The sequence below is a fragment of the Anolis carolinensis genome, chromosome 4 (genome assembly GCF_035594765.1).
Source record: "Anolis carolinensis isolate JA03-04 chromosome 4, rAnoCar3.1.pri, whole genome shotgun sequence".
NCBI lineage: Eukaryota > Metazoa > Chordata > Lepidosauria > Squamata > Dactyloidae > Anolis > Anolis carolinensis.
In genome coordinates, this window is record NC_085844.1 from 226,827,862 (window position 1) to 226,853,990 (window position 26,129).

A 26,129-nucleotide genomic window follows, 5' to 3' on the forward strand; every position below is an offset into this window, starting at 1 on the left:
TGATCTACTCATATTTGCATGTTTTTGAACTACTAGGTTGGGCAGAAGCTGGAGCTAACAGCAGGCGCTCACTCCGCTCCTGGGATTTGAACCTGGGACTTTTTGGTCTGCAAGTTCAGCAGCTCAGTGCTTTAACACACTTCGCCACCGGGGCTCCATTGGTAAAAAGGCATGCTTTAATTTGGTGCTGAAATAAGATTAGCATTGGTGTCAATAGAGTTTTGCAAGGGAAGGGTATTTGGCACACCATAACAAAATAAGACCCTCTTCTGTGTCTTCATTAAATACATTTCTCCTATTGCTGGGAGGCAAACAAGAGCTTTGGTTGCATCTACACTGTAGAATTAATTCAGTTTGACACACCTTTAGCTGTCATGGCTTAATGCTATGGAATCATGGCAGCTGCAGTTACAGAAGATCTTTAGCTTTCTCTGCCAAAGGGTGCTGGTACCTCACCAAACTACAGATCCCAGGATTGCATAAAGGTCTCTGTGTGTACCATGCGTTTGTAGACATGAAGTAAAGTTGCAATCACTCTTGCAGACATGGGCCAATAGGGGGCAACAGAGATGGGGACAGCTCCTCATTTAAAAACAACATGAAAAAGTTAAGTTTTCTAAAAGTTCAGTAGTAAATCAATTAAGATTTCTGGAAGATCTCAAAAAGAAACCAATTCTACTAATCATTTTTGCATTGTATGGCAGTATCCTGAGGTACATACAGTCATTAGAATAAATGCTATCATAGCTCTACATCAGGGGTCCCCAAACTAAGGCCCGGGGGCCGGATGCGGCCCTCCAAGGTCATTTACCTGGCCCCCGACGTCAGTTTTATAATATAATATTTTTATATTATTTTAAATAATATAAAATAATATTTTATAATAATATTATAATGTTATACAATATAATACTAATAATAATACCATATAATAATATTAATTATATGTTATAAAAAGGTTTCTCCTGACATTAAGTCCAGCCTTGTCTGACTGTGGGGGTTGGTGCTCATCTCCATTTCTAAGCCAAAGAGCCAGCGTTGTCCATAGACACCTCCAAGGTCATGTGGCCGGCATGACTGCATGGAGCACTGTTAACTTCCCGCCGGAGCGGTACCTATTGATCTACTCACATTGGCATGTTTTCGAACTGCTAGGTTGGCAGGAGCTGGGGCTAACAGCGGGTGCTCATTCCACTCCCGGGATTGGAACCTGGGACCTTTTGGTCCACAAGTTCAGCAGCTCAGTGCTTTAACACACTGTGCCATCAGGGCCCCCCATTATATGTTATATATTACATATAATATTACAGTATAGTGGTATAGTTCAATATAGTAATATATAATGCTAATATTGTGCTATGCTAATAATATAATATATTGTATGTACATACAGCTGCTCTGAGTCCCCTTCGGGGTGAGAAGGGCGGGATATAAATGTAATAAATAAATGTAGTAAATGAATAAATAAATAATTTTAGACTTAGGCTCGCCCAAAGTCTGAAATGACTTGAAGGCACACAACAACAACAACAATCCTAATTAACTTGACTATCTCATTGGCCAGAAGCAGGCTCACACTTCCTATTGAAATCCTGATAGGTTTATGTTGGTTACAATTGTTTTCATTTTAAAATATTATATTGTTCTTTCTTTTTTGTTGTTTTTCCCCCCCACTACAAATAAGACATGTGCAGTGTGCAGAGGAATTTGTTCGGTTTTTTTTCCCTCCAAATAATAATTCGGCCCCTCCACAGTCTGAAGGATTGTGGACTGGCCCTCTGCTTTAAAAGTTTGAGGACCCCTGCTCTACATCATCATATACAGCCGTTCATTTCAGTGGACATATATACTGGCAGTAGTTTACGGTAGGAAGATATTTCATTCATGAATCATGTTTGTATCCCACTGTAGCAGATGAATGAGAGGAGGGATGATTGACAGCAGGATGGATTGGTGGAGTCAGACTCAGAAACAGGTGTGGAGGAGAAAGGAAAAGAGGGAATGAAAAAGTGAAAGCAGAAACAGGAGGTCTAGTAAAAAAACTGGGAATCAACATAACTGCTTGACAAACAAAATAGTTGGTTAAAGTAATTTAGAGAATTAAATAAAAGCATTATTTGTTATTCCTCACTCAGTCATTACTTCAATATTTTTTGATCTCCATAAATAAATGTTTTACAGTGTGTTTTTTGCTCCTATAATCATATTACCAATTCAATTATGTTATTGTTGTTTGACATCGAGTTGACTTCAAATCATGGTGACTCTATGAGAGCCAACATTTTGTAGTGGTTTGCATGTTGGATATGATTAATTCCTTTATCATTTTTGCAGAGACCAGGATTCAAACCTCCATTTTGCCATGAAAACCCACGGGGTGGCTTTAGGGACATCACACTTTTTCAGCTTCTGAACAAATCTTGCCAAGAAAACCATATGATGGGAACAACTTCAAAATACACACCAGTAACAAATGAGAGACCTCTAAGATCACAGGTCATCAACCACCCTTCTCAGGTTTTACACATTCAGGACCACAGCTTTTCCAAGCATTGTTGCCTTTTTCAATGGCTCACGTGATATGTCCAAAAGTCGACGGAAGACTCGGCCCCCCTCTGACCTGCGGCCTATCCCCAAGTGCACCTCTGACAGGCTACCAGTTTCCTCCCCTCCTACTCTGGTGTTGGTGAACGCTAGGTCCAAGAGGGGGACGAGATCCTACTCCAGGAAATAACATCTCCAGGTTATGTAATCACCAACCAGATGCGAACTGGGAAGCGGGCGGGTGGGGTGGCTATGCTCTCCCGAGAAAGCTTCTCTCTTAGGGCAGCTCCTGTACCGAACATCTCTGGCATTGAAAGTGTTGGTCTGGTGTGGGATTCTCCTGAGAGTATAGCCCTCCTGCTGGTGTACCGTGCGCCCAGCGCACCAGCAGACAGCCTACCCCAGCTGCTTGAGACGGTGTCGGAGTGGTCCCTAAGGTTTCCCAGACTCATTGTCTTGGGAGATTTCAACGTCCACGCTGATGCGGACTCTTGTTCATTAGCGGCTACAGACCTAGTGTCCACCATGGAGACACTAGGACTCTCGCTTTGTAGTACTGGGCCTACGCATCAGGCGGGACACACACTAGATCTGATCTTTAGTGCAGGAATTCAAGTGACCCAAGTCTCTACTATAGAGGTTCCATGGTCTGATCACTGTGCCCTAAGAGTCCAGTTGGAGCATGCCTTCCCACCCAACAAGGGCGCCGAGCTGATCTGGGCTCGCCCAAGGAATCTTATGGAACCCAGTAGGTTCCAGAATGCTCTGAGAGATCTGGAACCAGTCACCGACTCGATCGATGCACAGGTGGACTCATGGAACACCAGGCTATCCAATGCACTCGATGAGATCGCCCCTAGACGCCCTCTCCAACCCCACAGAAACCGGTCTCCTTGGTTCACCAAGGAACTTCGACCGATGAAGCGAGAAAAGAGACGGCTAGAGAGCGTGTGGCGAGAACTCCATGACGGAGTATCGAGATCAGCCTATAGGGCTTTCATGGAGTCCTATGAACATGCTATCATTGAAGCAAAGCGAGCATATTACGCCTCTCTGATAGTGTCTGCCAGCTCACGCCCAGCAAAATTATTTAAAATTATTCGATCTTTAACAACGGTCCCTAACGTCCCAAAAAGTGATGATCAGGCCCTTTCAGCCGAGGCTTTTCAGAGCTATTTTACCAACAAGATCTCGCTACTACGCCGGGACCTCCCTGCCACAATCGACACAGTGAGAGAACTTGGGACGCCGTGGCCACTCGCTGGGCCCATCCTCAACCGGTTCATCCTGCTGGACGCAGAGACTCTCGATAGGCTCATAACTGCAGCTAGACTGACCACTTGCTCCCTCGATCGTGTCCCTCATGGTTGGTGAAATCCTGCCTGGAGGGATTACGTGACCCGCTGCTGAAGATAATAAACAGCTCCCTTGAGCAAGGAGTCTTTCCAGAGGGATTAAAAGAGGCGGTGGTCTCTCCTCTGCTGAAAAAACCAGATTTAGATCGTTCGGTTCCCTCCAGCTACCGCCCAGTTTCAAATCTTTCATTTCTGGGCAAGGTGATTGAGAGGGCAGTAGCGGTGCAGCTGCAGCAGTTCCTAGATGACACAGCCGGACTGGATCCTTTCCAGTCCGGCTTCCGTGCGGGGCATGGGACAGAGACTATTGGTTTCCATCATGGATCATGGATCATCTCCGATGCCAGCTTGACCAGGGCGGGTCGGTGCTGCTTGTGTTATTGGATCTCACAGCAGCATTTGACACAGTCGATCACAATCTTCTGACCCACCGCCTTGCCGTTGCTGGAGTTAGGGGGACAGCTTTAAATTGGCTGGCCTCCTTTCTTCACAACTGTGGACAGCGAGTGGAGAGGGGAGGCCTGGTCTCTGAGAGGTCCCCTCTACATTGTGGGGTTTCTCAGGGGGCCATTCTCTCCCCTCTGTTGTTTAACATCTATATGCGACCACTTGCTCAGCTGGTCCGAGATTTCGGGCTCGAGTGTTATCAATACGTTGACGACACTCAGCTTGTGTTAAAGATGGAGGGCCGACCGGAGTCTGTACCCGACAGTTTTCATCAGTGCCTCGAGGCCATTATTGGATGGTTGCGTTCCAGTAGGTTGAGGGTGAATCCAGCAAAGACGGAGATCCTATGGCTGGGCCGACCGGGCAGTGGGGATATCCAGTTGCCTACCCTGGATGGCGAAGTGCTATGCCCGTCTTTACTGGTAAAGAGTCTGGGAGTCCTCTTGGACCCTTCATTGACGATGGAGGCCCAGGTCTCCGCCGTTACCAAAACTGCCTTTTTTCATCTTCGGCAGGCTAGACGGCTAGCCCCCTATCTGTCTAGGGACAACCTGGCTACGGTGATCCAGGCTACAGTCATCTCGAGACTGGATTACTGTAACGCCCTTTACATTGGCCTTCCTGTGTCGGTGATCCAGAAGCTCAAATTGGTGCAAAATGCAGCTGCCCAGCTCCTTGCGGGAGTCCCGATAAGATGCCACATAGCACCAATCTTACGGCAGCTGCACTGGTTACCAATTGTGCACCGGATCACTTTCAAAGTGATGGTGCTTACCTTCAAAGCCTTACATGGTCTAGGGCCGATGTACCTGAGGGACCGCCTCACCCCCTACAAACCCCAGAGATCCCTCCATTCTGAGGACCAAGACCTGTTGGAAGTCCCCAGTTTTAAGACTTTGCATCTAACTGCAACCAGACGCAGAGCCTTTTCAGTAGTGGCGCCATCTCTCTGGAACACCTTGCCACCTGAAGTTCGTGCCTTGCGGGACTTGTTGGCCTTCCTCAGGGCATGTAAGACACACCTGTTTCGGCAGGCTTTTGAGTTCTGTTGTTGATGTTTTAAAAGGTGCTTTTAGGATGTTTTTTTTAAGATGTTTTTTAAGATGTTTTTTAAAGATGTTTTAAGATGTTTTTTAAATTGTTGATTTTAGCCAGTTCTTGTAAGCCGCTCCGAGCCCTAGGGGAGTGGCGGCATATAAGTTCGAAAAATAAATAAATAAATAAATAAATAAATAAAATATGATCGTCTCAGTTTACTCATCTTCACTTCTAGTGAGATTTCAGCTTTGACTGTCTTTCTAATCCATTTCTGTATCCTTTTAGCAGCTCTTGGTACATAAAAGGAGACTACTAAGGTTCTCTATGGCTCACTTGGCAGCAATTCATTTTAGGGAAGGAGAATTCTTAACTCATTTTTAACCATTCATCTTTAGTGTTCAGGTAGGAAATCCCTGGAATGTCACTTAGAATCTCTCCCAAATGCTTACATGGTACATATGGAGATATCCTCCACATCTTCATCATCATTGGTGATCACTCGTGTCTGAGTAGGATTGCCTTCCAAGTGTAGGGTCTTGGTGGTTGGTCTATAGGTGACTTGCATGTTCTTCCATAGTGAGGACATCGATTTCCAGATGGAAGGCGGTCTCTGTCTGGGTTGGCTTGATGCTCCTTCCTCTTGATCTGTTTCTCCCTTTTGCCCTCCATTCATGCCTCTTTGAGATCCACAGCACTGTTGGTAATAGCTAGCCTCCAGCTAGAGTGCTCAAAGACAAGGGCTTCCCAGTTCTCAGTGTCTATGCCACAGTTTTTAAGGTTGGCTTTAAGCCCATCTTTTCCTCTCCACCAACCTTCTGTTTTCCATTCTTCAGTTGGGAGTAGAGTAACTGCTTTGGGAGACAACGATCAGGCATTTGGACAATGTGGCTAGTTCAGCAGAGTTGATGGTGGAGGATCATCACTTCAGTGCTGGTGGTCTTTGCTTCTTCCAGCACACTGACATTTGTCCGCCTATCTTCCCAAGAGATTTGCGGGATTTTTTGGAGGCAACACTGATGGAATCACTCCAGGAGTTGAGTGTGACGCCTGTAGGTGGTCCACTTTTTGCAGGCATATAGTAGGGTTGGGAGAACAATTGATTTATTAACAAGCATCTTGATCTCCCTATGAATATCCCGATCCTCAAAACACCCTCTGCTTCATTCAAAAGAATGCTGCACTCGCAGAGGTAAGACGGTGTTGTATTTCAGTGTCAAAGTTGATTTTTGTGGAGAGGTGGATGTCAAGGTAGCAGAAACAGTCAACATTTTGTAACATTACACCATTAAGCTGTATTTCTGGCATTGCAGAGGGTGCTTGCTGATAGAGCAATTTGGTTTTCTCAATGTTCAGTGAAAGACGAAGCTCTTCATATGCTTCTGCAAAGGCGTTTAGAGTGGCTTATAGGTCTTCTTCTGAATGAGCAGAGACCACATTATCATCAGCATATTGGAGCTCTGTAACACGGATACGGATTTGGACCCTAATCTCTTGTCTCTCTGCTCCCCAGTGTCCTCCTCAGGTGTTGGAAAGCAGCTTCCAGTTTCCCAAACTAAAGAGACTATGTGAGGTGTAGCCCAGACCACTGGGAATATCACCAGGTTAAAATAATAATAATAATAATAATAACAACAACAACAACAACAACAACAACAACAACAACAACAACTTTATTCTTATACCCTGCCCCATCTCCCCAAAGGGACTCGGGGTTGCTTACATGGGACCAAGGTCAGTGGAACAAAAATTAAAATACAACATCATAAAATACATTTACATAAAAGGCATAACCACATTAAAAACATGCAAATCATTGAAGTCGAAGGTGACCCCCCTCCCAATAAAAGATAGTAACTTATAGTTTTGCCAGGCTGGGTAATAAGAGTTAAATCTTGGACAATTTGCAAAAGGGACCAGCGACAATCACAAGGAATGTTTCCCATGTTAAATCTGTGTACATTTGACCAAGTGTTATATTCTATATTTTACATTTCATATATTTACAGCAGAAGGTAATAGATTTATTACTGGAAACCATGTCACAAAAGTTATTTGACCTTTTCCATCTGAGCCACACCTGAGCTAAAGAATTAATTACTCTTCTAATTGTTTCCCACCTCAGTTAATCACTCACAAACAAAAGGGACTCTTTTGTCTAGAGTTGGGCTGAGAAACATTTACATATCTAGGCTAAAGGTTAGCAAAGGAAGGAAAAAGGCCAAGTAAACAATATGTTTTATAATCTGGCCCTTACTTCTCAATTTTGAAATGTAGCTTCTGCCTCTCTGTATCACCTTTGACACACATTTTTCTGTTTTCTGTGGTTGTCCTCTCTCTATAATTCACACCAGTTAACAGCCTGGCCACCGACCGTTGTACCAGTTGTAGTTTCCGGTCCGTCTCCAAGGGCAGCCCCACTTAGAGCGCATTACAGTAATCCAATCTAGCACAGCACCACACATACGATGTCATAGGCATCACTGAAACCTGGTGGGATGACTCCCATCACTGGAATTTAACCATTGAGGGCTATAACCTCTTTCACATAAATAGAACAAAGGGGAGAGGAGGGGGAGTAGCTTTATATGTCAAAAACAGTTACGTTGCAGAAGAAATGCAAGACTGTAATCCGGGAAACCAGCTTGAAAGCATCTGGATAAGAATCAAGGGAACCGGGACTCAAAAAGATCTTGTCGTGGGTGTCTACTACAGACCTCCGAGTCAGGATGAAGGACTTGATGAAGCCTTCTGTCAACAGCTGACCAAACAGGCACAAAGAAGAGATATAGTAGTCATGGGCGATTTCAATTATCCCGATATCTGCTGGAAAACAAACTCAGCCAAGAGTACAAAGTCCAACAAATTCCTCACTTGCCTTGCAGATAATTTTATGGTCCAGAAGGTAGAAGAGGCAACAAGGGGATCAGCAACTCTTGATCTAATCTTAACAAATGTGGAAGACCTGATCAATACAGTTGAAGTGGTTGGATCCTTAGGGGCAAGTGACCATGTGCTCCTGCAGTTTGCAATACAAAGGAATGCTGAAACTAAGACAAGTCAAACACGCATTCTGGACTTTAAGAGAGCTGACTTCCAAAAAATGAAGGAATTACTGAGCGGCATTCCATGGACGCCGATATTAAAAAACAAGGGAGTTAAGGATGGATGGGAGTTTTTCAAAAGTGAAATACTCAAGGCGCAAATGCAAACAGTGCCAACAAAGAAGAAAAATAAGACAAGTGCAAAGAAGCCAGAATGGATGTCCAAAGAACTTCTAACTGAGCTAAAGCTCAAAAGTGACATGCACAAGAAGTGGAAAAGGGGAGAAATCACCAAAGAAGAATTCAAACGTATAGCCAACTCCTGTAGGGAAAAGGTTCGCAAGGCTAAAGCGCAAAATGAGCTCAGGCTTGCCAGGGACATAAAAAACAACAAAAAAGGTTTTTTTGCTTATGTTGGTAGAAAAAGGAAGAAAAAGGAGGCGATAGGGCCACTGCAAGGAGTAGATGGGGTGATGGTGACAGGGGATAGGGAAAAGGCAGAACTGCTTAATGCCTTCTTTGCCTCGGTCTTCTCACAAAAAGAAAGCCATCTTCAACCTCAGCAACATGGAATGGACGAAGGATTGGGGGAAATCCAACCCCAAATAGGGAAACAAGTTGTCCAGGAACACCTGGCCACTCTAAACGAATTCAAGTCCCCAGGGCCAGATCAGCTACATCCAAGAGTATTGAAGGAACTAGCGGAAGTTATTTCAGAACCACTGGCAATCATCTTCGAGAGTTCTTGGAGAACAGGAGAAGTCCCAGCAGATTGGAGGAGGGCGAATGTGGTCCCTATCTTCAAGAAGGGAAAAAAGAACGACCCAAACAATTACCGTCCGGTCAGCCTCACATCAATACCAGGCAAGATTCTGGAAAAGATCATTAAGGAAGTGGTCTGCAAACACTTAGAAACAAATGCGGTCATTGCTAATAGTCAACACGGATTTACCAAAAACAAGTCATGCCAGACTAATCTGATCTCTTTTTTCGATAGAGTTACGAGTTGGGTCGATACAGGGAATGCCGTGGATGTAGCATATCTAGATTTCAGTAAGGCCTTCGACAAAGTCCCCCACGACCTTCTGGCAAACAAACTAGTAAAATGTGGGCTAGACAAAACTACGGTTAGGTGGATCTGTAATTGGCTAAGCGAACGAACCCAAAGGGTGCTCACCAATGCGTCGTCTTCATCATGGAAAGAAGTGACAAGTGGAGTGCCGCAGGGCTCCGTCCTGGGCCCGGTTCTGTTCAACATCTTTATTAACGACTTAGACGAAGGGTTAGAAGGCACGATCATCAAGTTTGCAGATGACACCAAACTCGGAGGGATAGCTAACACTCCAGAAGACAGGAGCAGAATTCAAAACGATCTTGACAGACTAGAGAGATGGGCCGAAACTAACAAAATGAAGTTCAACAGGGACAAATGCAAGATACTTCACTTCGGCAGAAAAAATGGAAATCAAAGATACAGAATGGGGGACGCCTGGCTTGACAGCAGTGTGTGCGAAAAAGATCTTGGAGTCCTCGTGGACAACAAGTTAAACATGAGCCTACAATGTGATGCGGCAGCTAAAAAAGCCAATGGGATTTTGGCCTGCATCAATAGGGGAATAACGTCTAGATCCAGGGAAGTCATGCTCCCCCTCTATTCTGCCTTGGTCAGACCACACCTGGAATACTGTGTCCAGTTTTGGGCACCGCAGATGAAGGGAGATGCTGACAAGCTGGAAAGCGTCCAGAGGAGGGCAACTAAAATGATTAAGGGTCTGGAGAACAAGCCCTATGAGGAGAGGCTTAAAGAGCTGGGCATGTTTAGCCTGCAGAAGAGAAGGCTGAGAGGAGACATGATAGCCATGTACAAATATGTGAGGGGAAGTCATAGGGAGGAGGGAGCAAGCTTATTTTCTGCTGCCCTGCAGACTAGGACACGGAACAATGGCTTCAAACTACAGGAAAGGAGATTCCACCTGAACATCAGGAAGAACTTCCTCACTGTGAGGGCTGTTCGGCAGTGGAACTCTCTCCCCCGGGCCGTGGTGGAGGCTCCTTCTTTGGAGGCTTTTAAGCAGAGGCTGGATGGCCATCTGTCGGGGGTGCTTTGAATGCGATTTCCTGCTTCTTAGCGGGGGGTTGGACTAGATGGCCCTTGAGGTCTCTTCCAACTCTACTATTCTATGATTCTATGATTCTATGATTCTAGGTAACTAAGGCATGGACCAACGTGGCCAAATCAGACTTCTCAAGGTACGGTTGAGGTTGGCGAAAATTATTTGAGAAATGATTCTTCAGTCAATTTGATGCATTTTTAAAAAATGTTTAATATCTGGTTCCTGTGATAAAAAAATAAGTTTGACAACTTTGCTTTGTAGCCTGGGTCTAGAAATAGAATTGGGATTTTGTCAAACTGGGTCATGCTTTCAATTAGAAGGGAGGAGTTTCATTTATTGAGTAGGGACTTTGGAAACAGTGGGAGAATTCTGTTTATTTACATATTCTGAATTTCTAAGTCTTGGCCAGAATGCACAGAAACGGCATTCTGGAACTCAGTCCCTCCCCTCCTTGGATGTAAATAGCATTTTTTGCTTATCCAAATGTTTGGAGAGACCCCCAGTGTTTGCAAGTAAGAGAAGTCAGGAATGGTCCTAAACACCCTTATAGTATTTTCAATTCAGCATGTTTCTTTCAAACGCTGTCTGATTTACAGTTTGGTCACATGATCCTGTGTGGATTAATTTTTCTATTAGGGGAAGCAGGGGAAATTATCATAGAAATGAAGCTAAGTGCAAAAATATTTAATCTTGCCTGAATATCACTGAGGCAGCTAGAATCAAACCCAAAGGAAACACTGATAAAAATAGGAACTTATAACTCCCCAATGAGGATTTTAGGAGTGAAATTTAGCCAGTGTGAAAACGCAAAATGTATGCCAGGTCTACTTTGTTTCAGACAATACAATAACAATAATTAAGAATATAGTTCCTAATAATAACTGTAAGGAGTCTAGGTAGATACAAAAAGTTTGCAATGATGCAGAGGGAGGCATGCAAAAGCTTTATAATAAACTAGCTGTGCCCGGCCACGCGTTGCTGTGGCGAAGTCTGGTGGTCTGGGAAATAAAGTATTGAGGAATTGGTGGTAGTTAAGGTAAAGGGTAAAGGTTTTCCCCTGACATTAAGTCCAGTCATGTCTGACTCTGGGGGTTGGTGCTCATCTCCATTTCTAAGCCGAAGAGCCGGCGTTGTCCGTAGACTCCTCCAAGGTCATGTGGGATGACTGCATGGAGCGGCGTTACCTTCCCGCCGGAGCAGTACCAATTGATGCACTCACATTTGCATGTTTTTGAACTTCTGGGTTGGCAGAAGCTGGAGCTAACAGTGGGGGATCTCTCCGCTCCCCCAATTCAAACCTGCGGCCTTTCGGTCCAGAAGTTCAGCAGCTCAGCGCTTTAACACGCTGCGCCATCAGGGGATATTATTTCCTAAAGGTTGTGAATATACAATATTTCTGATTGGTTGTTTTTTTTGTTTGTTAGAGGCAAGTATGAATGCTGCAATTAGGAAAAATGATTAGGATGGAATGGCCTTGCAGCTTTAAAGCCTGGCTGTTTCCTCCCTGAGTGATTTTTTTGTTGGGAGGTGTTGGCTGGCCCTGATTGTTTCCTGTGTGGAATTCCCCTGTTTATTTACTGTCCTGGTTTTAGAGATTATATTGTTCTGCATTATTCTATCCCAGTAATTATTTCATATTAAAGAAGAATCTCACTTATCCAACATTCGCTTATCCAACGCAGTCTGCCTTTTCATAATCAATGTTTTTGTAGTCAGTGTTTTAAATTCATTGTGATATTTTAGTGGTAAATTTGTAAATACAGTACAGTAGAGTCTCACTTATCCAACATAAACGGGCCGGCAGAATGTTGGATAAGCGAATATGTTGGATAATAAGGAGGGATTAAGGATAAACCTATTAAACATCAAATTAAGTTATGATTTCACAAATTAAGGACCAAAACATCATGTTAGACAACAAATTTGGAAGAAAAAGTAGTTCAATACACAGTAATTCTATGTAGAAATTACTGGATTTATGAATTTAGCACCAAAATATCACGATATATTGAAAGCATTGACTACAAAAATGCGTTGGATAATCCAGAACGTTAGATAAGCGAGTGTTGGATAAGTGAGACTCTACTGTAAATACTACATAGCATTACTGCGTATGGAACTACTTTTTCTGTCAAATTTGTTGTATAATATGATGTTTTGGTGCTTAATTTGTATAACGATTACCTAATTTGATGTTTAATTGGCTTTTCCTGAATCCCTTCTTATTATCCAACATATTCACTTATCCTGCCGGCCTGTTTACGTTGGATAAGTGAGACTCTACTCTATATTGATAATCTTATATTATCTGCTTAGAACTGGATGATATGAGGCCCCTTCTTCACAGCTGTATAAAATGCACACTGAAGTGGATTATATGGCAGTGTGGAGTCAAGATAATCCAGTGCAAAGCAGATAATCTGTGGAAGAAGCCTAAGTGAAGCCTAAGTCTGCCTGTCCCCTAACTGAAACCTGGCTGTCCCTTGGCTGGTTGCTAGGCAACCAAGTGGGCAGAGATTAGCCCTCTAAACTGGCAGCAATTGGATAAAAAAAATATTGCTCTCCCTCTAATTAGGACTTTATTTTTCTTTTCTTTTTGTTGTATCAACCTTGAGGCGTGGATGATGGGTTGTGTTGTCAAATTTTGAGGTTGGGGGGCCTGTACTTTTGTTGTTTTGCGAATTGCCGTGATGCCATCACTCTTTTATATATATAGATTAGCTTGAAGACATCTGGCCGTACTTTATGGCTGAGAAACATACCATACCTGAGAACACTTCAAGTGGAATTAAAGCAGGGCTGGTGGACCAAAATAAAGACCTCAAGCAAATTGTGTGATGTAAAAAAATGTTTAACGAGTATTTTCTGCCTGTTTCTTGTGAAACATATACCAGCATAAGATGGTTATCATTCAACTGACAAACCTTCATTTAACTGTTAAGCCATTTTGTGTATGTCATTTCCAATTTATGTTGACACTATCATCTGGCTTTCTTGGCAAGATTTGTACAGAGGAGGTTCACTTTGCCTTCTTCTTAGGATAAGAGAGTGTTACTTGCCCAGGGTCATGCAATGATTTTTATGTCTGAGCACAGAAATCCTGGTTTCTTTGAGTCTGAGGTTGGATCTACACTGCCCTATATCTCAGGATCTGATCCCAAATTATTTGCTTTGAACTGGAATATATGAGTCTAAACTGCCAGATAATCTGGGATAAGTAGATAATCTGAGATGGGATCCTGGGATATAGGGCAGCATAGATCCATCCTGAGAATCTTAAGTGTGAGCCTTTGTAGCTGAAGAGTGGGGTAGTGAATACTGTAAACAGATATATACATTTCATTTTTTAAACAAACCTCCCCTTCCCTATAGGGAATCTTAGCAGAGATGGGAATATTTAAGATACTTTTATCCATCCTAACACTTCTTGCTTCATCTATCAGAATGAGGTATTTTCCCCATTTATATTTCTTGACTTTCAGAGCTCTTAGTCTTTGTGTAATTAATGGTAGACCTTATACTTAGAGGTCAGCACTGGCCTATGTTGTGCTTCCTCTTATTCAGAGGAGACTGAAGCAGCAGTCCTGACTTAAAGGGCTGACTTTGATTGGAAAATAAACAACGATAAAGTACAATAAATCCCATTGAGGAGTCCCAGTCAAAACATCCCAATGAACGGCTAATGCCCTGGTAATCAAGTCCAGATGTCACTGACATGTCTGGCACTAATTGGCTGACTTGCCAAGTAAGGAACAGTTTAACCTAAAAAGGAGCCTTGTGGCATCCTTCAGGAAGGACTCTGAGATTCAAACAGTGTCTCAACCTGGACCAGAATTGCTTTTTATTTCTCTGCCAAGTGAAAAATATTTTCACAAAAAGGAAAGAAAAGGCACAAACCTTCTAGAATGCAGATTCCCTTTTTATTGCAAATATCTGTCTAGTAACATGTCATAGCTTGCTTGCTTGTCTGTCTGTCTGTCTGTCTGTCTGTCTGTCTGTCTGTCTGTCTATCTATCTATCTATCTATCTATCTATCTATCTATCTATCTATCTATCTATCTATCTATCTATGCCTGTTGTTGGGATCTATCTCAGGACAGAGGATGGCAAAATGGTCCTCCAAGGCTTTTTCTGTAGCCAACAATCTCTCCAAACTGCCCAAAGGGATAGTTGAGGACCCATATTTTGGGATAGCCTCTAATGGTCCCTAGTAATAAATATTCCAGTCCCTGAGGCCCGAACAGGAGAAAAGTGAAACAACCTCTCCTCACCCAGCTCTTAGCACCTTCCTCTAAGAGCAAAGGAGCAGGAGCAGCAGAGCCTGTCCCTACCCCCCATTCTCAGGCACAAGTTACATGTTGGATCAGCACCAAGGGAGCTTCTGCCCAAGCACCTTCCCTGGTCCTCCCACAGTTCAGCCAAAGCACCCACCCATGCTGAGTAGAGAGGCTGCATGGCCAACATGATGGAGGCTTTTGAAATAACCCAAGGTGAGCCAGAAAACAAGTCATGACCCCCACGGGCAGAAAGGCAGAATGGCACTATTGCAAAGAGTGCTCTCCACAGCTCCCTGGACTATTGTTTCCCCCACGATGGAGGGCTGTTCCTGTGCAAGAACAAGTGGGAACCATGAAGAAATTCATGCTTTCCCCACCAACTGTAGATAATATATAAAATATATAAAATTTGCTGTGCCAATGCAAATTAGTTCCTGAGAATTAGGACACATCTTAACTGACCATTGAAGTCAGTTTCAAACTACAATCCACTAGAAATCCTTTTGGGAGGTACATGTTGTGCAGGTCTGCTCTAATACATGGCTGAGGAGCATGGGTCCCACCAGATTTTGAACTGCATCAACATCTTGGAGGAACGCACATTCCTCAGCCCTATTCTATCTATTGTGGCCAAAAGGATAGTTCAAGTTGCTGTTCAAATAGTGGAGAGCATGAGAAGTATCAATCATTGATTGTTTCATCCTTACATACAGGAGAACTTCTCCCCTTTGCAAAGAAAATAAACATTAGCAATATTGTGTCTGTAACCAATTGTCCCAAAGGACATTTTTGTATAAAGCTGCCATTCCACGCCAGCCACATTATCATAGAAAGTAGATACCTAGCAGGATGTCACACCTCTCTTTGATGTCGCACCTCTCTTCATTCGCTCAATTGTGCCGATTTGCTAATCCATGGGAACATGATCATACTTCCACATACACTTGTAACCTTGCTTCCTGCAATTCCGCTGCCCCATAATTGTTTGCAGTTTCAGCAACAAATAATATAAAAGCAAATATATCTCTAAAACATTAGATATAAACAAAAAAGGCCATTCAGGAATAGCAAGGGGGAGAAGAAGAAATTCCCACCTCCTGGTGTCAAATCTCTGCCAGCATGCCAGCACAGAAGACAGACAGACCCATTAAACAAAGTAGATGACAGGAAAATTGTGCGATTGCAAGCTATTGTTGGGTTTTGCTTGTCAATAGTGGAGATGGGTTAATCTTGGGGAGGAGGCCAACTGGCAGTGGGATGTGCATGGCATCATGTGATAGGGACAGTCACTAGCTTTATTGGGGGTTTGCTCTTGTAAGATAAAGTCCAAAGTTTATTAAAATAAGAGGTTTTGTGCACAGAAAAAAAATCTCTTGTTTTCTTCAGTTTTCTGTACAGGGGGGCCATTGGTTGTGCATTTTCTGCACAGAAAAACAGTTTGTTGTGGGAAAATGCCTTTTTTTCTACTGAATAATTATTTTGTAATAATTTGGGATGTTTGAATATTAGAAGATAAGTGTGCAAAATTCTTATTGGTCAATTATTCCCCTCAATAAAAATTACTAGCTATCAGTTTTTCAAACTAAGAATGGATAATTACAACTTTTTTTTCCCTATTCCTAGTATGCTGAATGGTTCCCACCCAGCAATATGGGCAAACCAAATCAGCAAAACCTGCTCTTTCCTAGACTGAATTGTTCACTCACTGATTTTCTTTTGTTTTTGTTTTTTCTTGGAAGGAGATAGCAGGCTATACATAGAAAATGAAGTGGGATTAAAGCCTGTCACCTTCACTGCTGAACATAAAAAAGAACTCAAGTGGACTAGGCTACAGCTAACATCCAACATTCTTATCAAAAGAGACATGAAATTTAGAATATGATCTGAAAGGCATATCAATGTGGTTAACAATGCATGAAGATTAAAAAAATCATACATCTTTATGTAACATAAATGCCTCTTCTTCTGTAGTGACATGGCATATGAAGAGGCTACATGTTGTGATTTAGCCAAGTGAAGGATGCATTCAAATGAAGATTTTATTTTATAAAAGTGGCACCTATGGCCACCTACTTAAAAGGTAAGGCAAACTGATGAGTGGGCCCAGCTGACAATATTTTAGGGGTCATTTCACATGATTCTGTTATAACACTATAATTCCACGTTTTCTGCCATGGCTGAGTTCTATGGAATTCCAGAGCATGTCGTCTGGTGCAACATTACAGCTCTCTGGCTAGGAATTTTGAATACCTCACCCTAAAGCCCAGGATTATATATAATGGAGCCATGGCAGTTCATGTGGAATCATAGTACTATAATTATTTAGCATGACGGGACCCTAGAACTTTGTTCCCTTGCCAATATTTTATATATTTCTTACATTGTAAGACACAACCTTCTTTACAGCAGTTCCCTGGCTGTGGAACTTCCTTAAAAGAGAGGCTAGACCAGTTCAATAGAGTTCCACATTTGCTTGTAAAGACCTTTTAATCAGGAAGGCTATTGATAGAAGGACTGTTTGGAAAGGAACAGGCTTTTTTAAGGGGGAGGAGGCTCCTGTATCGTTGTTGTTGTTGTTGTTGTTGTTGTTGTTGTTGTTGTTGTTCCTTTTCATGATATTTAAAACTGTCTTTAATCACAATGTCCTTTTAATGTGTTAAACTATTCAAATCTGTTTTAGCACTGTTGTTGATGTGTGCCTTCATTTTTAACATCTGGTGTCTGTACACTGAACCTCTCACAGGGTTTACTTTGCTACCCTGTTTCCCCCAAAATAAGACCTACCCTGAAAATAAGACCTATCATGATTTTTCAGCATTTCTGAGGAGGCTTGAAATAAAAGCCCTATTTAAAAATATACGCCCTACTTTAAAAATAAGCCCTAGATATACAGTAGTTCATTTAAAAAGTCAATTTGGAAAAATATGACTGTCCCTGAAAACAAGCCCTACCGCATCTTTTAGAACATAAATTAATATAAGACCCTGCCTTAATTTGGGGAAAACAGGGTAAATGTCTTCAGAGGACTTTAACCATTGCTTGCCTATGACTCTTAGTCTCCCAAAGTTCTAATCAAACAATCAAACAACTGCAACACACTGGTTTTATTTGTATCTTTTATTAAAAAAATTAAACTGCTCTGAATCTCACTTTGGAGTGAAAAGTGGGATATAGATTAAATTAGCACAATTTCAACAAATCCATTAGAGAGGAAACGACAGAATACTGCATAGGGTTTTGGAATGGGTCGCTCTAGAAGTCTTACGTCTAGAAGGGCCCTTAATCTTACAAGAGTGTAACAATGTCTCTAGAGCCACACTTGTAATTCCACCAGCAGAAGACAATCCTGTCCTAGTCTAGTTGGTGTAACTCAAGGACTGGTTGGCCTGATTAGTTGCCTTTTACCTCTAACCGTTTTAGGACATTAACTACACTGTCAAGGGGAGAGGGGAGTCTGAATTTGACAGCAAAGCTAGCTGTTAAAGGAAACTGTTAAGACTGAAGTAAGTGGCATTCAGAAAAGAATGGGAAAAGTAAACTCAAGGGTTAATGAAAGTAAATGAGAAAATCCCCTCTGATCCCCTATAATCCTCATGGTCTGAGTGCAGCTGTCAATCATTAGTAGAAAAGCTTTTTTAAAGGAAAACATATTCCCCAGTGGGTAGGTTATTTCAAACACATATATGTTATCCTGCAAAAATATGTTGGCAGAAAAATTTCCAGTTTGGAAGAGGAATATATGACTAAAATCCAATGCATAAATTTGGAAAAGATCATGTTCCTTTTGGTAGTGAAAATCAATTTAAACTGTCTGTTCAAACTCATTTTCTTCTTTTCAAGTAAGTGTAACTATGCGCACGCACACACATACACACACACACACAGGGCTGAGAGAGGCACTCTTACCCTGTTCAGGTAGAAAAGCTGTTGCCATGAAAAATAAGCTCACATACTTTAAGGTATCAGGCTATGCAAACAAGCGGCTAGTCATGTTTATATAATTCCTGTCCTATTCAGCAAGTTACTGACATTAAAAATGCATTTAGTCACACAGTACCACAATCAATGTGACACACATAAGACCTTCAGACAGACCAGTAGTAATACAATCAAAATACAATCAAAAATTAATAGCTAAGGGGATAAATAGTTGTAAAAAAACAGACTTGGAAAATTTACTTTTTTAGACATGCAGCTTGTTAGATCCTCTAGCCAAAATGTCTATTGGCCACATTGGTTGGAGCACTGTGGTTGTTGTAGTCTTGTTCCGTCCCCCAGGACGATGGTTTGCCTTACCTATTGGTCGTTTGTTTGTTTTCCCTCCTTTACATTTTGTTTGAGCCTCTGGCTGCAAAAGCCTAGGAAAAATGGCTTGGAATCTGCAAGAGCTGGCTGCAGTTTTCTTTGCAGTGATTGGTCAAAGAATGCAACATCTTAGGACCGCCCTTTTTACCAGGGTCTAGTCTCCATTTTGGAGCTTCATTCTGGCTATAGTCTTCCAACGTGCTGGAGCTGTGCAAGGCTAACTGGGACAAATCATCCTCAAAACCAGGCCAATCTAAGCCTATCCAAATTAGATAAGTATTGAATTATATTGATCTGGAATAGGAAATCTAGTTGGAGGAGCAGGGTTATTCTGTCGCTTCTAGAACTAATCTTTGCTGTAAAGATAGGGAAGGAAAGAGTTTCTCCTTCTAATATAGGCAGCGTGATTAGGGTATAGTGGTTTTATAATCACCTTTGCTTTCTGGAACCAGGGATAATTCTGTACCTAAAACCTATAGAAATTTGTTTCATTTTCTGCAACTTTAAGATCTGTGCCAGGTTTACAACCTTGTATGAATAAACATCCCTTTTTGAAGTTATCCAGACTCAGTCGTTCAATATCTATAGGACAGCTTATAGGGATTTGCAGTTCGCCCGGATAAAGGACAGCACGTTTCAGTTTTATAGTTTTTTATTGTCCGGCGGACGGCACAAGTCTACAAAATAATTTCTCTGAGCTCTGTTGGCATGGTGTAGCTTTAATAGCTTCTGTTATCTTCTTGTGAAATGCTGTAATCCAGATAATTAGACATCAATCCTACCTACCAGTTTAAACTATTGGCCATGGTTCTGTACTTTCTGTCGCCAATGTGGATTAGCTACTTTGTTATCATTTATGTTCAAAGTTGATCTCTTCTTGTTTTCCAACCAATGGACCCAAAGCAGTTCAAAAAATAAACGATCTTAAAAACACGAACGACTAAAAAACATTTTAAAGCCATACAAGTAAGCGCAAGTAAGCCGGGCTGTGGCGCAGGCTGGTTAGCAGCTAGCTGCAACAAATCACTCTGACCAAGAGGTCATGAGTTCGAGGCCAGCCCGTGCCTGCGTTTGTCTCTGTCTCTGTTCTATGTTATGGCATTGAATGTTTGCCTTATGTGTGTGCAATGTGATCCGCTCTGAGTCCCCTTCGGGGTGAGAAGGGCAGAATATAAATACTGTAAATAAATAAATAATAAGCACATACAATACAACTTTACATTACCTGTACCAAGACTTATGTTGAGGATTCTGGATGAATGGATTTTAATCTTGGATATGTTTAAAATTTTATATAATGTGATTTTATTTTGTAATGGTATCTGCTTTTATATGAATTGTTGTTTTGTACACTGTTTTTAGGCATTGAATTTTTGCCTATTTATTGTAAGCCGCCTTGAGTCCCACCGGGGAGAAAGGCGGGGTAAAAATGATGTAAATAAATAAACTCCTGTATTTGCAAAGGAAACAATTTCCAGACTTTGTGTACATATGTGAAGCCATGGATGTTAGCAAACCTGACTGAAATGAAGAACCTCTGGCCCAAGAATTCCATTGCGTCAAACTGTAGAAACCTAGGAAATGCCTGGGAAAGACATATATGGCCATAAATGAAACCTCCTCATACTGGTACCACAGATAGGGGAGCTTTACTGTACTTTTAAAAACTAGTAGGTTTAATTCAGTGATTATATTTTTGTGATTTGATACAACATAAAATATAAATGCATTTACATAAAAATAAACATGTACAATTTTAATATCTACAACAAGAGAACTATATAAAAGACCCCGCTCCATGCGGGGACACGAGAGAAGCCTCCCACAAGGATGGTAAAAACATCAAAACATCCGGGCGTCCCCTGGGCAACGTCCTTGCAGACGGCCAATTCTCTCACTCCAGAAGCAACTCCGGTTGCTCCTGACACAAAAAAAAATGTATTTATTTATCAAAGTTACAAAACACTTCAGCTCTCTTTGTTGCTTGAGGCAAAAATGCCAGATTCCATCTTGAAGATGGCCCCAGTCCAATCTCCTAAATCAGCAGATTGTGTGCACATTTGTGAACTATGTTAGCTTCTTCAGTCTTTAAAAAACTGAATGACATTATCTGATTGACTGTAGGTGATGCTTAATTTTTTTCCTAAATGACATAGCAGTCATCTGCCCACTAAGCCATCTGCTCACTAGTCCTACCCCAGTGACATTTACCCATAGCATTCCTAGATCTCAGAGTTTTAGCCTGAAATTCTTAGGCCCAGGAACCATGTGATCTGCCAACCCTAGCAAACAGTGACAAGTGTGAAGAGGTAACACACATTCCTTCACTTGCCTTTTGCATTCCCTCTGGGCTTTAGTACAGATCAGGATTAAGGGAAAATCAGTATAGATCTAAGGAGAAGGAGGCGAACACATTTGAAGAAAGGGTGGAGTGAGAAGCTCCTAAAAACAAAAACTTGGGAATCTGAAGTATACTAGAATGAAGTGCCACAAACATCAATCACTCCACAAAGAGGACATGTAATTGGACTAGAGTTGCCATATCATTTGGAGAGCTTAGTTTTATCTAGACTTTATTCATTCATTCAGTGCCTATGTGGACCATCATTTGGCTCAGATGGTACCCTCTCATTAGTTAAAAAGCAAGTCTCTAGCCTTTTGTAGCATAGTGGGATGAAATCTGGCTGACTCCATGCCAGCTGCATTGAGGAAGTGTTGTAGGATGGGGAATTAAGGTAATGTCATGAGGTCCTTAGTCGTGTGAACAGTGGAGTGCAAGATCCAAGGGAACATACTATGAGAAAACAAAGTGAGACAAGTGAGGGAGTAGAAAAATAGGAGAGTGAGTGGTGCAAGCAGTGGAATGCAGAAACAAGTGAGGGGCTCACAATAAAGGTGTGAAATAAGGGAGTCTGAAGAGAAATGGAGTAAGTGGTGGAGCACAATCAGGCATACTGCAAGTCTGTGAGGAAACATGGGAGCGAGTATAAAGAAGGGAAAGTGAAGTGAGAGATGAAGGAGAAAGAAAGAAAAAGAGTTTGAGACGTGCAGTGGCCAGGTGTAAAGAATGAGAGAGGCAAGCTTGATGAGGAGCAAAGTGCAAGGTTGGGAGATACTGGTGCAACAGAGTGAGAAAAAAAAGGGAAGGAAGTCCCATTGTTGTCTTGCCATTTTATACCGCACTTTATTGTCCATTCAACTGTGAAATTTCTTTTCCCATTTCGTAACACTCTGCACTTTGCCTGGGATCTACAAATTAGTCTCCTGTTTTTAACACTGTATCCTGCTTGTTGATTTTAATGATTGTTTTTATTGATGTTGATGTTTTTTACTGGGATAATTGTTTTATTGCTTTGTTACTGTTATTTGTTTGTTTTATCGGGCCAGGCCCCATGTAAGCCGCCCCAAGTCCCTTCGGGGAGATGGGGCGGGGTATAAAAATAAAGTTATTATTATTATTATTATTATTATTATTATTATTATTATTATTATTATTATTAAGTGGGAAAGGTAGCAGCGGAGTCCAAACAAAAAGAGGGAAAGCATGACAGAGGCACAAGATTAGCCCAAAGAGTAAAACAACATCTATATTTCAGGAAATGGCATATTGGTCAATCTACCTTGAACCTTCTTCATTATGTAACTCATGGAGTACTAAAAGAAGCCACTGTGCTCACTGCTATCCCAGAGTGAGCAGGAGTTAGGGTTTTTAAATTCCTTCCTTCTCTCCTTCCTGCCTTCCTTCCATATTGAACAACACGACCCCCCCCCCCATAAAGATAAGTGGGACCCCATATCCACGGATCAGGCCTCGGCATCCACAGGTTCCACTATCCATGGATGCCTAGTTTCCCAGGGATGAGAGGCCAGGATTAACTACCATGGCCCTCACTTCCCAGACACCACATATCGTCATCTCCACACCTCTGCAAACCCCATTTTTCCACAAAGGCCCCGGTATCCGCAGCCGACCCGCAGAAATAGCCAGCATTTGATATTTTGTGTTTACCAACATGGCTCGACCTTCTACATTGTTTCCAACTCAACTCCATTGCTCTCTGGCTGCTTGTAACAGTTACCTTTTTTTTTTTTTCCTTTCTCTCCCACGAATGTGCAAACCTTTGCACATTTGCACCTATGAAATGTAAGGCAAATCAGCCTTCCCTTACCTCAAAACACCCTCCTTTCCCGTTTTTTATACAAAAAAACAAAAACAAAACATTAGATACCATTTATTCTCTTTGATCTTTATTTATTGTGTACAACTCTTTGCTCCATCTTTTATACTTCATTCCAACTATATATAAAATATAACGTATATAAAACTCTAAACAGCAAATTAACCTCAGTGACCCTGGCAATCTGACTCAGGGACCCATCCTGTCCTTAGGCCAGTTCCCGGACATCGTCAAGAGACAAAGACCCTTCCTGGGGAAACATCAGGTTGGCACTCAAGACTTCCCCAAAGGCAATCACCTTTGTCTGGCATGCAGTACCCTGGACTCTGTCTCAATTATCCAATTAAGCCTTTCCTGGACACTCCTGGATGGCCCTTTATCTCCACCATGGGTAAGTACTTGGTTTTGCCGATCCCTTCTTTGTTCCTGACTCTTGAACATCATATCAACATAATCTTATTATAATCTTATAAGCGTATTAACATATTTAAACTCCTATTATGTAGGCTAAAACATCATCATAATCCAGAGGAGGGACTTGAACCCTCCCCTCATTCTCCAGCTCATTGGGTGCCTCCAGGAATTCCGGTCCAGCTTAGAGCTATGTCAGAGCCTCAAGGACCAATCAGGAGAAAGGCCGGTCTAGTCCTGACCAATCAGAAGTCAAGGGGGAAATCAGCCAACACTGGCTGCTTCGGGCAATGAGGGCAAGGGGCGGGTGAATTTGAATAGTTGTCATTTTAGCCTATGTTACTGTATAAAGATGCCTAGTTTTAACTGAATTGTTATACTTGCACATTTGGAGCTTTATTACCCTTGCTAGCATCCCTATTGCAGTCTGAATAAACTTCTGTTACTTGCTTTCAACCTCCTGGTAAGACTTCAATTCTTCATCGAGGCTGGAATATGGAAGTAGTGTTTACTTGCCAGGTAGTTACACTCACAGCTCTTTTGCTGGCTAGCTCAAATCACTAAAATTCTGGTGACATTTTTCCTTCCTTCCTTCCTTCCTTCCTTCCTTCCTTCCTTCCTTCCTTCCTTCCTTCCTTCCTTCCTTCCTTCCTTCCTCCCTCCCTCCCTCCCTCCCTCCCTCCCTCCCTCCCTCCTTTTGGATTACTGAACAGAGATCTACACTATCAATTGTCCAATTCAAACTGTCATCTGAGATTTAGGAGTCTTCCTGATTCCTTGTAGAGTTTTGCCTTCTTTCTGAATATGTGACTATTCTGAACAGTACTTTCTATTTAACATGGCATAAATTTCAAAATCCCCTCAAGATAGAGACTGTCTCCATACGAAATTCTAAAAAAAAATTGGGGGTGGGGGAGAGTTTTAGCCTTCAGGAATAATGGTGCTTCTTCTATATCCGTAAACATCCAGATTGTATTTTTCTTTCATTCATTTTTCCCTTCTTAACTCAAACTGTCTTGAAAACAAATGTCAGCAGTCTAGAGTCTAAATGAAAACCTGTTCGCTAGCCCTTTGGCCTACAGGCAGGATTAAAGTGTTAGCTCCATGTCGATCAATCTGTCACTTAAACATTTACCAAACTACTGACCATTTCCCATTCAAAGACCATTAAACAGGGATTAGGCTTTTTCCTGGGTTAAAATGCTAGGAATGTCACACCCAAGCTAGTTCAGTTTATGTGGAGGAGGATAAAAAGCTAATATGTTTATTGACTCCTCTGCTCTATTTTCTTGTTTGCATTGTCAACTTTCAACTTCCCAAACTGAGATCCAATTACTTCTTGCTCCTTAAAGCTTCAGGCTAGGCTTGCACAATTTGTGATCTAGGAAGCTGAAGGCAGCCTACAAGTGATTTATTGTGGCTTGGTGGGGAACAGAAGACAGAAGGAGCAGAAATACGAGTTCCTAATGCACATCAACATGATATTCATAATATACATGAATTTTGGCTTCATAGCTGATAGGGAAAAGAAATATATGATTTGCATTTTAATGAAATCCTGCCTGATTTCATAGCACAGAGTTGGAAGATATCCAAGGTTTCATCTAGGTCAACCCTCTGCCTATGCAGAAAACCTATAGTTTCTGCATCCTTGAAAGATGGCCATCACCTTCTAATACAGTGGTTCTCAACCTAAGAGCTGGTAAAGTGGCTGGGATTTCTGGGAATTGTAGGCCAAAAACATCTGGGGACCCCAGGTTGAGAACCACTGTTCTAATGCAATCAATTACACTGTTAAACAGCTCCTCCTGTAAAGAACTGCTTGATGTCAGTGCTTTTACTCTTTTGAACTAAAGCACAAGCTGACATTCAGTTATCTTCTGAAATTTGCACATCTCAGTTATCCAATCTAAAAATGCATGGAAAATACATGTAACAGAGAAGAATGAACACACAATAATGTGTATATTAGTGAAAGTGGGATTCACAATACATATGTTAGGGAAAACAAGTTACAAAAGGTGTACATGTTGGGAAAATGACATACAAAAATTCATATATTGTTAAGAAATACATGAATACTATTTTTCATCACTGTGTGCCTTCAAGTTGTTTCTGACTTATGACCACCCTAAGGCAACACTATCATGGCAACACTTGACAAGTGACAGAGGAAGACTTGCTTTCTCTTTGTCTGGTAGCATGACTACTGCTCAAAGTCACCCAGTAGTTTCCATGCTGAGCAGGTATTCAAACTCTGGTCTCCAGAGCCATAGTCAAATGTTCAAACCATTATGCTATGCTGGCTATCTTTTTTTCCATGCAAACTGTAAAAATCATTTAAAGACCTGAATGAATTTAACTTCAGATTGAAGAAATTCTCCAAGGGTACATATACAATGTAGAATTAATGCAGAAG

The 26,129-nt window shown here is 41.8% G+C and overlaps 1 long non-coding RNA gene across 1 annotated transcript; it reads left to right on the plus strand.

The window, feature by feature from the left end:
- The first annotated feature begins 15,156 nt into the window (after positions 1 to 15,156).
- On the plus strand, positions 15,157 to 24,387 carry LOC134298492 (uncharacterized). Its single transcript, XR_010005596.1, has 3 exons — positions 15,157 to 16,896; positions 23,512 to 23,690; positions 23,806 to 24,387. It is a non-coding gene; the product is annotated as an uncharacterized LOC134298492 (long non-coding RNA).
- Positions 24,388 to 26,129: the final 1,742 nt, after the last annotated feature.